Raw genomic sequence first — 12,334 nt, 5'->3', positions numbered from 1 at the left:
AACCCCTACCTGCTCCTTAATGACCTGTCTCTGTACTGTCTAACCCCTACCTGCTCCTTAATGACGTGTCTGTACGAATCAGTTCGAATCAACAAATCTTTAAGACGAACGTACCGAACTGGCTCCTCTCTCTTGTTCGTCTCGTTCGTTCTCAGACTCGACTCCTCCCAGACCCACTAGTCGCTTTCTCGCTGACAGTTTGTTCACTCACTGTGTGAGTTGTGGAGGGATCGACTGAGAGACGTCACGACTCACGAGAGACAGCCAATCGTATGCTGTTCTAGGACTGAGTCTAGGATGCTCTCGTTGAATTTTAGCCAATGAGACAGAAATCAACCGGTTTCTTGGGGAAAAAAAAATGGGCTTAGTGAGCGAGCTATCTATTATTCAAATTGGCCATCTATTGCATGGACGTATTTAAAGGATGAATTGTACATATTTATAATTCGAAATCCATCCAAGCCTTTATACCACGGATACTCTAGGGTCTATAGCATATAACCGCGTTGTCTGATTACAGTTTAATTCATTTTTCACAAGCTACCAGCTCTCGTTGTGAAGACTAGTCACCGTGCCATTCCTTTCAATGGGAATCGCGATGGTCCATACTTTCAAAATTTACATATTTGTAATTTGAAATTCGTCCCAGCCTTTATACCAGATACTCTAGGGTCTATAGCATATGACTGCGTTGTCTGATTACAGTTTAATTCATTTTTCACAACCTACCAGCTCTCGTTGTGAAGACAAGTCACCGCGCCATTCCTTTCAATGGGAATCGTGATGGTCCATACTTTCAAAATTTACATATTTGTAATTTGAAATTCGTCCCAGCCTTTATACCACAGATACTCTAGGATCTATAGCATATAACCACATTGTCTGATTACAGTTTAATTCATTTTTTACAACCTACCACCTGTCATTGTGATGACAAGTCACCGCGCCATTCATTTCAATGGGAATCGCGACGGTCCATACTTTTAACATTTACATATTTGTAATTTGAAATTCGTCCCAGCCTTTATACCACAGATACTCTAGGGTCTATACCATATAACCGCGTTTTCTGATTACAGTTTAATAGATTTTTCACAATTAACCAGCTCTCGTTTTGAAGGCGGTGTTAATTTTGGCAGCTAGATTTAGTCTTGGGCTGCACAGGGTTCTGTTTATGGGAGCCTAAAACACCCGGACACCCACCATCATTGCTAAATCAAGTCTATTATCTTGCTGATATGTTAAACATCCAATAATCAACTACACCCCCCATCCCGCTGCGTTTGGTTAAAGTTGTAATGCGGACGTTTGAGGATGAGAACGAGGAAGGAGCTGAGTCTGACAACCGTGCATGATTCGATTCACCGCTACCGGAAACTCGACGGAACGAACGAACGAGGGGCTGAGTCTGACTGACTCAGAGAACCGTGCATGATTCGATTCACCGCTACTGGAAACTCGACTGAACGAACGAACGAGGGAACGATTCGTGAACGACTCCTGTACTGGTCTGGGTGGATCTGAGCAGCAATCCCACTATCCAGTTCAGCTAAACTGATTGATGATGAATAACTCAAAGAAGCGTGGTGCCGATTAGGAAGGTTTACTCAAATTCAAAGAGTGAAACTGAAACAAAAACATAAATATATATCAGTTGCAAAACGGGATGCACTCAAATGCAAAACACAATATAACATATTGCAATAACTAAGTGCACGATAGTTGGAGCTTTACTGTATCTCTCCACAGGCAATAAACAGATCTGGAAAACATAGCTGGCGCCATATAAAATGGTACAAATCCATGACCCAATAACCAAAATAATGCTGCTAAGGACCTAACAAGCTGCAGTACTTACAAACATTGCGACATATTTCTGTTCAAACCATTAACGGATCTGTCAGGTTTCCGATATGTGTCCCCCCCAATGTTAAACTCATTCCTACGCCCCTGATAGGACACATAATTATAAAGTCAGCCTGTTGCAACAGCTGTGGCCATTTCAACCTCAGCTTTTCAACACACTGATGACTGTTACAGAACGCTACAGACCTTGTTTAGTGATGGGACATTTAAATATTGATCTAACCTTATATAAATTTATAACAGGTTATTGTTAGTGTGATGGTTTAGAGCAGAATAACAGCTGACTGATATAAAGTTATAACAGCTTATTGTTAGTGTGGTGGTTTAAAGCAGGATAACAGCTGACTGATATAACGTTATGACAGCTTATTGATAGTGTGATTAACTCATGTAACGACACGCAATAAGCATATGCAATGACATTATTAAACACGTGTTGGTCTGCGTTGACATGCAGTAATATACGGATAGTATACACACAGGCTATTATTAAATGGTACTAATATATAGATAATATATATTCTATTAAGACTGACTTTAAAGTTGGCTCAGTGATCCTATTGCGTGTGTGTGTGCGTGTGTGTGTGTGTGTGTGTGTGTGTGTGTGTGTGTGTGTGTGTGTGTGTGTGTGTGTGTGTGTGTGTGTGTGTGTGTGCGTGTTAGGCAGCACACAGTGTGCTGCCTAACATTCAGTTTCTCCGAAATCACGTGACCCCAGTGCGGATCATCTGATGCTATCCATTTCCTCATCTGAACGTTGTGTCGCAGCGAGGAGCCTTTCCTTCCTCGTTTTTAAAACCTTTCCCACTTTAACCTCCGTTTCTCCCTATGCAATTATGTTTTCAAACCTGTATACCGTCTGGACGCATTTTTAACCCAGGGTAGAAAAGAAAAGGTAGGTCGACGGTTTACTACGGTCTGACTGTTTACATTGTCTTTAGGTTACTGGTATATAATAATGAACAACCAGTTTACTACTGTTTACATTGTCTTTAGGTAACTGGCATTGTGACGTAAATTGTAGTGTTTTTTGTAAAGGTGACCGAATCAGGATCGCTTTCAACTCACTTTATTTGGTAAAGTTTTGGTCTAATCTCTGAAGCAAAAGACCTCTGAACCAGGGGCGATTCTAGGTTCTGACTTGTGGGTGGGCTCAGCCCCAAGAAAGCCACAGGGGTATTTGAAGTATATAAAGGATTTTGGATTTTGAATATCGTAGATGTGATTTCCTGAGATCCTAAATTGAATCTGGTGGGGGATAAATCTATCTATTTATCTATCAATCCAACACATTGTATATTTTTGAACAGTCTGCCTGTTTATTGTCAGAAAAGCACAGACGTTTTGTAACAATTTAACCTCAGTTAAACTCATAATACCAATAAGTATTTCATCCCAGAGGAAAGGATCAAACACATGTTGGCTAGTCTCTAAATAAATTGTTTATAACTTAATCTTTTTATCTGAGTTATTGACAACACTGTTGTAAATGTAGTATTATATTATCCATGATTTTTCTTTTGTCCTGTCCAAGATGCTGTGACCATTATTTTCTTAGTTATTATGCTGTTGCATGTCTAAGCCAAAATATGGCAGTGTGAGCTAAATAATGCAGTTCCGAGCCACTAAAGTGATGAAAGAAAAAAAGACTGTTTGGATGAAGGGAGGGTAATACTGTAATAACAAATTTGAGGTATATTCAATTTCTTTCTAAAACGAGCTAAAACGACGTCCGTTGATTGGTCGACAGAATCTCAGAAATGACCATATTTCCCCATTTTCTTTGTATTTACACAGTTACTGAAACACATTGGTTTTCAAAGTACACTATATATGGTATATATGGAAAATGGATAAAAAAAATTGAAGACAAAGTAAAATGCGAATTTCAAAAAAATATTGTTTAATGAATATTGTATCAACATACAAAAATACAACCAAAAAATCAACAAGTACAACCTGTACTAGACTAATACTATTGGAGACAGACCACTATTTTGGGAGCACTAAACTATGTCGCCTCACTTTCAAGGAGGCAAATCTATCAATCACTCGTTCAGGATCTATTTTCTCAACAGAACAGAACATCACTCTCAACAGACATCACTGCTAGGTGATGGAGTCTCTTTTGCTCCATGGTCCTTCTGAGCCAGGTATGGAGACGTCTTAAAGCACTGAAGGACCTTTCGCAACTGCAGCTGCTGACTGGTATGGTTATTGCAGCCTGAATAGTTGCCTTGAGAGAGGGGAACATTTCTGCATCTAGCAGGTTATATACTGCAAGCATGTTCCCAACATCACCACCACCCTCTCTTCTGCGCCTCAAAAAATTTCTGGCTATCACCACCTCTCCTGACTTAAGGTCAATGCGATAGTGAAGTGCCAGTGCTGTCAAATCTGCCTCAGAAAGGAATTTGTTAGACGTTGGACAGCACGCCATAATTCCTTCCAGCAATTCTTCATTCACATCAGAAAACCTTTTATCAATTTCTGAAATCATTCTATCTAAATAAGGAAAGAATAATTTTTGTTTTAGGTCTTCTTACCTTGAGGAATGACTAACCTCACTACCTGCCCCACGAGAAGACTCGACAACAAAGTCTTCCATCCGTTTTGCCTTCCTCTTCTGGAAAGAGGATGGCTCTGGCACTGATATGTCATTGGCCTCACATAGGGCCATAGCCTGAGCATCCAGATCAGCAGCAGTGGCATCGCTGCGTTTCTCCTTAAGAGAATCAGTCACTGCATTTTTGTAGGCCACTGCTTGGGCAAGATCAATGGTCTCCTTCTGCAGGTATCTATGCAAACCTTCTGTAACTGAGAGGAGAGACTGGAAAACAAACAGCAAATAGATTGAAGAGAATTTACAGAGTTTTGCCTTCACTCCCACAGCAAGGGGTGTGTTAATAGTGGAGAGGCAGTCAATGATGGCAGGGAAGTTGGCAAGTACTGCGTTCACGGAACGCAGTTGACATGCCCAGCGTGTGTTGGATAACTGGACAAGTTCAGTTTGCTGCAACCCTAGATTTTTTTGAGTTTCTTCAAAAATGTGGTGGTTCACAAGAGAAGAATTGAAAAAAGTGTAGACATTTTCCAGCATGTCAAAAAAATCTTTGGCCTCAGAAACTGCTCTGCACGTTGTGGCATCCCGCCGCCGGACCTCGGACCGGGTGGGTCCGAGGACACCCAGTAGACCTGGTTTACCGTCGCCAACCTCCAGCCGGCGACAGAGAGCACCACGTCTCTCCCCCCAATCAGCGCAATCAGGGACACCTGGCCGGAGGAAGGGAAAGGACCAGAAGCCGGGTTTAAAAGGCGCACCAGACCGGGCGAACCAGGAAGTGCCACGGAGAGAGTCCGCACCACGAGGGAGTGCCACGGAGAGAGTCCGCACCACGAGGAAGTGCCACGGAGAGAGTGCGCACCACGAGGGAGTGCCACAGAGAGAGTCCGCACCACGAGGAAGTGCCACGGAGAGAGTCCGCACCACGAGGAAGTGCCACGGAGAGAGTCCGCACCACGAGGAAGTGCCACGGAGAGAATCCGCACCACGAGGAAGGGCCACGGAGAGAGTCCGCACCACGAGGAAGTGCCACGGAGAGAGTCCGCACCACGACGAAGCGACACGGAGGGATTCCGCACCACGCCGGCGAGCTAGAGGCTCACGGAGACCCTAGCACGAGTATACAGACTATTTACACTCGGGAAATAAACGCCGGCTGCGGCTTGAACCCCTGCTTTCTGTGTAATTCCTACCGGGTATCTGACAATCGGGGAAACGGGTTGCCACATATGGTGGAGAATGCAGGCAACTCGACCGCGCTACGGGCCGGGTTTGTGAGGGAACCCCCTTCAGCCGGCATGCAGAACCCGGATGGGACCGCGGCGACGCCCGCCCAGCAGCAGCAGTGGGAGACCAGGGAGAGTCTGGCCCTCCTCTACGAGGCCGTACTACGGCTCACCGAACTCGCCGCCGCGACCGCCGCCCCGATGCAGCCGGAGACGATGCCGCCAGAGACGACGCGGCCCGAGATGAGGCCGCGGGAGACGAGGCCGCGGGAGACGAGGCCGCGGGAGACGAGGCCGTGGGAGACGAGGCCGTGGGAGAAGGGGCCGCGAGACGAGCCACGCCGGCAGCAGACGCAGCCATGCATGCGAGCGACCTGCTGGGCGCAGGGGAAAACGGGAAGCCCGACCATACCGGCGCGGGTAATGACCCAGGACACGCAGGCCCTCGTGGATACCGGCAGCGTGGTCACTCTCCTCCGCCCCGACTTGGCGGGCGGGAAGGAGGGCGCGCCCATAGAGGTGACCTGCATACACGGGGACACCCGGACGTTCGAGACCTGCCACGTCGTCATCCGGACCCCGCACGGGGTATTCACGACGCGGGCAGGGATCGTACCCCACCTACCGGTGCCGCTGCTAATCGGGAAGGACTGCCCGATCTTCCACCGGCTACAGGACCCGGCGCGTGAACTCCGGAGCCGGAGAGAACCACCCCGCAGAGGGGTGAGGGGAGCTCAACAGGCCTACGGGGCCACCAGGCCTCCGTCGCCCCCTGGAGGGCGAACAGAGGAGGCTGAGCCCGCGGCCTCACCGGAACCAGGGGCCGTGGCGCTGCTCGAGGCCGACTCGGAGCCAGAGCTCGAGGCCGTTCCAGAGACCGACATCGACACCGAGCCCACGACAGAGGCCTCAATCCAGGCCGATGAGATGTCGGTCGAGCCCCAGCCCGTGGTGGAGACGGAGCCCGAGGCGGAGGCTGAGCCCGCAGCCTCACCGGAACCAGAGGCCGTGGCGTTGCTCGGGGCCGACTTGGAGCCAGAGCTCGAGGCCGACGTCGACACCGAGCCGGAGGCAGAGGCAGAGACAGAAGCGGCAGAGACGTCGGTCGGAGCAAGGGACTCCGCTGGAGGGGCGGAGGACGATCGCCTGTCCGTGTCGATCCCCAGCGGGGACGCCGTCACGCTGGACGTGGATGGGGACGGCCTCCGTGGGACAGGTGGACCTGTGGGAACTCCGGATCCCGACGGGAGCGCCGACGACCGCCTGGTCCCCTCTGGACCCACGGGCCACGGCGATGGCGACGACGACCTGATGGAGGTGGCCGGGGACCCCGGCCCCAGGGGTGCGTCGACCGCTGGGCCGCTGCGGCAGATCGCGTTGGGCCGCGGGTGGGCCGATCGGGCCCGGAGCCGGTGGAGGGCGGAGGGAGGTCGTCCTGGTCGCCGGCCGCGCCCCCCGGGGGCGGATGGCCGGAGCCGGGGACACCGGCGCACGAGTGACGCGGTGGTTCCGGGGCCCCCGAAACACCAGGTATTATCTTCTAGGGAGGGAGGTCATCCTGGTCACCAACCACGCCCCCCTGAAGTGAATGGCCGGAGCCAGGGACGCCAACGCACGAGTGACGCGGTGGTTCCGGGGCCCCCGAAACACCAGGTATTATCTTCTAGGGAGGGAGGTCATCCTGGTCACCAACCACGCCCCCCTGAAGTGAATGGCCGGAGCCAGGGACGCCAACGCTCGAGTGACGCGGTGGTTCCCAGCCCTCCAGAACGTCAGGTACTATCTCCTTGGGAGGGAGGTCATCCTGGTCACCAACCACGGCCCCCTGAAGTGGATGGCCGGAGCCAGGAACGCCGACGCCCTGTCACGCCGGGATGCCTGCCTGAGCGGGCTCACCGACGACCAGGGGCCTGAGCAAGCGGTGGAGGAGTGTGGCATCCCGCCGCCGGACCTCGGACCGGGTGGGTCCGAGGACACCCAGTAGACCTGGTTTACCGTCGCCAACCTCCAGCCGGCGACAGAGAGCACCACGTCTCTCCCCCCAATCAGCGCAATCAGGGACACCTGGCCGGAGGAAGGGAAAGGACCAGAAGCCGGGTTTAAAAGGCGCACCAGACCGGGCGAACCAGGGAGTGCCACGGAGAGAGTCCGCACCACGAGGGAGTGCCACGGAGAGAGTCCGCACCACGAGGAAGTGCCACGGAGGGAGTCCGCACCACGAGGGAGTGCCACAGAGAGAGTCCGCACCACGAGGAAGTGCCACGGAGAGAGTCCGCACCACGACGAAGCGACACGGAGGGATTCCGCACCACGCCGGCGAGCTAGAGGCTCACGGAGACCCTAGCACGAGTATACAGACTATTTACACTCGGGAAATAAACGCCGGCTGCGGCTTGAACCCCTGCTTTCTGTGTAATTCCTACCGGGTATCTGACAATCGGGGAAACGGGTTGCCACAACGTGTGACATAAGACGAGATTTTATTCATGTGCATAACAATGCACATACATGGCTTCAGGGTGCTTCTTTCGAAAATGGGCTTGTACGCCCCCCAGTGCCCCACTCATGACAGCTGCTCCATCATAAGTCTGTGCCACACATCTCAAGTCATCAATATTATTCACTAATAATTGATTCTCAATTGCAATGCATATTGACGCAGCATCAAAATATTTTAAGTCTGTAAGGGATAGGAGCCTTTCCCTTAGAGCACCATCTGCAACATATCTCACACAGAGTGACAGCTGTTCTGTTTTTCCGTCCCTGGCCTCATCGACCATGATGGCATACATCTTCGATTTCCTCATCTCTCGAACAATAGTTGCTGTAACCTCTTGTGAACAACACTGTATCATTTGATTCTGAGTGTCAGATGAAAGATAGGTTGTGTTTGCTGGAGGCGTGTAGCTTTGCAAGAAAGGGTAAAACTTTTTCAGGAGGTCCATGCACTCCAAGAAACTCCCTCTCTTATTGCTCTCAGGTGATTCATCGTGACCCCTAAATGGAATACCCTGTTTCCCCAGCATACCTGTCACTTCCATAATACGTTTCAAGTATTCCCTTCTCTCAGTTATCTCACTGGAACTTGCAGACTCTATTTGCTGTAGAACACTGCCTGTTGATTTACTTGCTTTATAGCTATGCCAGCAGAGTACACTGTCTTTGTGGCATTGTGTGGTTTCATGTTTCTGAAACATGCTCAGTGCATGTTTCCAATTTTTGATCCCACCATTCACAAATTCCTTCTGTTTTAATCTCTTGCCGAACACCCTACAAGCAAAACAGAATGCAGCATTTCTTCTCAATGAATATTCTAGCCAAGTAAAACTCTGGAACCAGTTAGACTGAAAGGCTCTCTTTTGTATTCCAAACTGATCTCGTGGGTACTGAGGCAGCTTCAGTTGTTTAGGACCAGTGTCCTTATCACCTAAATTATAAGCCATATCTGCAGACACTGTTGCTTCCTCTTGCTTGATCTGTGCTTTTCATGCACCTCTCTGGTCTGCTGCTCACCTTCCAAACACTCTCCCTGCTCTTCTCTTTCTCCTTAGTAACATAAACATAAATATTTAAAGACAGTCATCCATGAAATGAAGTTTAGATATAATGTGCTTTCTTTATATAGTTAGTGAGGTTGTTTGCCCCTATAACAATCAATGCCTTTTTCTCACCTGCTTCTTCCAGGTCTCGCACCCTCAGTGTGTCCCCCATCTCTCCATCCTGCTCTTGCCCTCTTTGCATTCGCACTCTCTCCATGCTCCTATCTCGCTCTTTACATACATTCAAACGTTTAGTAAGGAAGTAGTTCTAAACTTTCAAAATATTAAATAAAGCAAACAAGCCGAGGGGCAAATGTCTGAGGTAAATAAAGTAGGCCTACACTATAACCTGTCCATGTGCAGTGGGACAGAGCAGTTTGTAAAGATTGAGTAGATAAATATGGGCAAATGCAATAAATGTGGTCAAGAATATGCTTATTATGGTCTTCTTGACTACCTGATCATGTTATCACCTGTTTCATCTTGCTCTCTCTTTTTCTCCCTCTCCTCATCTCCCCTTCTTCGTGCTGTCAGCAAAAAATACAAAGTAATACAGTATAACAACTTACAACAAAGAAATAAAGGCTAACACATTATTTGTTGCTAGATTTATATTATCTCACCTGGCTGACTTCTTTTAAAAAAAGAACGTATGTCCATCTATGGAAAGCAGAAATTTGCATAAAGAAACTATGAATTAAAATGACTATCATTGTAAGCACAAACAGATCAGGGCCATATATGTAGTCATAAAACAACTGGTACAACGTTATGGTAGCCTATACCGACTATGTGATCTGCTTCTTTCAAAACATAATCACAACGGTGCTGGAGCGCGACGCTTCCTATTGGTGCTAGGGGCGGCATTTGACGTGCAAACTGCGCACCGCAGCGCTTCGGCGCCGGTGTGTTAGCTTATCATGCTTTAGCTTATCATGCTACGGAGTACGGACCATTACAAGCCAGACTAAAGCATGAAGCAATTCAAGAAGAGGCATAGATAGAATCACCTTGCGGTCAACTGTCATTTAATAGATATCTAACAGATTGTGTCAAGGTTTTAAAATGAATTATTACCTGGTCATGTTATGACGGAGGAAACAGCAGAAACTACGTTATGTGCGCTCGAGCTGCATTTCGGATTTGTCAAACAGGAGACGCCCACCCACCAATCAGAGGTGAGAGTTTCCTGCAGGAATGTTGCGCTCGATTTCACTAGCCCATTTGAGCCTGTTCATTAGTGTACTGTACAGCATCCATCCTCTCGTTGCTTGTGTAAAAAAAAAACGGTAGAATATTCGATTTGAGGACGAAACGATAGGATGGGCTAAGGCAGGTTTTGGGTGGGCTTGAGCCCACCCAAAAAAGGTCTAGCTTCGCCTCTGCTCTGAACCTAGAGAAGCAAAAGACCTCTGAAGTAGTGTTGACTTGTTCGCGAATGAATCAGTTCGAATGAACGAATCGTTAAGACGAACAAACTGAACTGGTTCCTCTCTCTCGTTCGCCTCGTTCGTCTCGTTCGCCCTCAGAGTCGACTCCTCCCAGACCCACTAGTCGCTGACTCGCTGACAGTGGGTTCACTCACTCTGTGAGTGGTGAGGAGGGACCGACTGAGAGACGTCACGACTCACGAGAGCCAGCCAATCGTATGCTGTTCTAGGACTGAGTCTAGGACGCTCTCGTTGAATTTTAGTCAATGAGAGACAGAAATCAACAGGTTTAATGGGGAAAAAACAAATGGGCTTAGTGAGCGAGCTATCTATTATTCACATTGGCCATCTGTTGCATGGACGTATTTAAAGGATGCATTGTACATATTCATAATTCGAAATTCGTCCCAGCCTTTATACCACATTTTTCACAACCTACCAGCTCTCGAAGACTACTCACCGCGCAATTCGTTTCAATGGAAATCGCGACAGTATACTTTCAACATAAAGTGTACATATTTATCATTTGAAATTCGTCCCAGCCTTTATACCAGAAACTCTAGAGTCTATAGTGTAGCGACCCTGGGACATTTAAAGAGTTTGTGTGTTATGTGTTGCATTGAATTTCGTTGTCCGTTATGCCAGTTGTTCTCTGTGCATGCATTGGATGTTCCTCTTGTCAATCAGTGTGGGGGTGAATCATCAGGTCAGCTGGGGGAGGGCCTTGGGAGAACAGGAGGGTGGGGGCTTGCACGTTGAAGGGACCGGGTTGGGGGGTTGCCCGGGTAACCGGTTGTTGTTAGTGTGGCTTTTTGCCGTTGGTTACGGGTTTTCAGTGACCTGGTTTGTCACCGGCGAGGTCATTACAATAGCGTATAACTGCGTTGTCTGATGACAGTTTAATGCATTTTTCACAATCAACCAGCTCTCGTTTTGAAGGCAGTGTTAATTTTGGCAGCTAGATTTAGTCTTTGGATGCACAGGGTTCTGTTTATGGGAGCCTAAAACACCCGGGACACCCACCATTGCTAAATCAAGTCTATTATTTTGCTGATATGTTAAACATCCAATAATCAACTACACCCCCCATCCCGCTGCGTTTGGTTAAAGTTGTAATGTTGACGTATGAGAATGAGAACGAGGGAGGCGCTGAGTCTGAGCCGTTCATTCCATGATTCTACCGGAAACTCGACTGAACCGGAAACTCGACTGAACGAACGAACGAACTAACAAACGAGGGGCTGAGTCTGACTGACTCAGAGAACCGTGTATGATTCGATTCACCGCTGCCGGAAACTCGACTGAACGAACGAACAAACGATTCGCGAACGACTCCTCTTGACGAACTGAATGACGCGAACTGGTTCGCGGAAACGAATCACTAAATCCAACCCTTCTCTGAAGCAAAAGACCTCTGAATCCAGAAAATGGAAAACAAAATCAACCGCACAGGTCGCTTGTTATTCTTGTCATCGGCAGAGCACTGTCAATCACGCACAGCCCGGTACACGGCACATATGATTGAATGTCAGCAGAGAGCAACCAATAGGTTTAGAGCCAAATGGTCCCACCCCCAGGAACGTTTTTTTTTTCCCTTTTTGCAGATCAACGATTTCAGACCTTTGACTGTCAGGGAGTTTCAAAACGAATGCGCGACAGAACACTGCCAATAATCACGTGACTCAAAGCTTGCGCCTGTGTGGTCAAATC

The 12,334-nt window shown here is 48.3% G+C and overlaps 1 protein-coding gene across 3 annotated transcripts in view; it reads left to right on the top strand.

Annotated features, from left to right (window-relative positions):
* LOC307074602 (protein NLRC3-like) overlaps positions 1–12,334 on the top strand; it is a 69,065-nt gene that overhangs the window by 16,886 nt on the left and 39,845 nt on the right. For 2 of the 3 annotated variants that reach the window (XM_079734825.1, XM_079734824.1), the window contains exon 1: positions 2,622–2,761. The exons of the other annotated variant lie outside the window; for it this stretch is intronic. The gene's annotated coding sequence lies outside the window, so the exon portion shown is untranslated. Of the gene's footprint in view, positions 1–2,621; positions 2,762–12,334 lie in introns of those variants that run through there. 3 annotated transcript variants of the gene reach the window in all.

The sequence above is a fragment of the Pollachius pollachius genome (genome assembly GCF_949987615.1).
Source record: "Pollachius pollachius genome assembly, chromosome: 4".
NCBI classification, from domain to species: domain Eukaryota; kingdom Metazoa; phylum Chordata; class Actinopteri; order Gadiformes; family Gadidae; genus Pollachius; species Pollachius pollachius.
The sequence above is the reverse complement of the archived record's forward strand: the minus strand, read 5'-3'. Positions and strand labels throughout refer to the sequence as shown.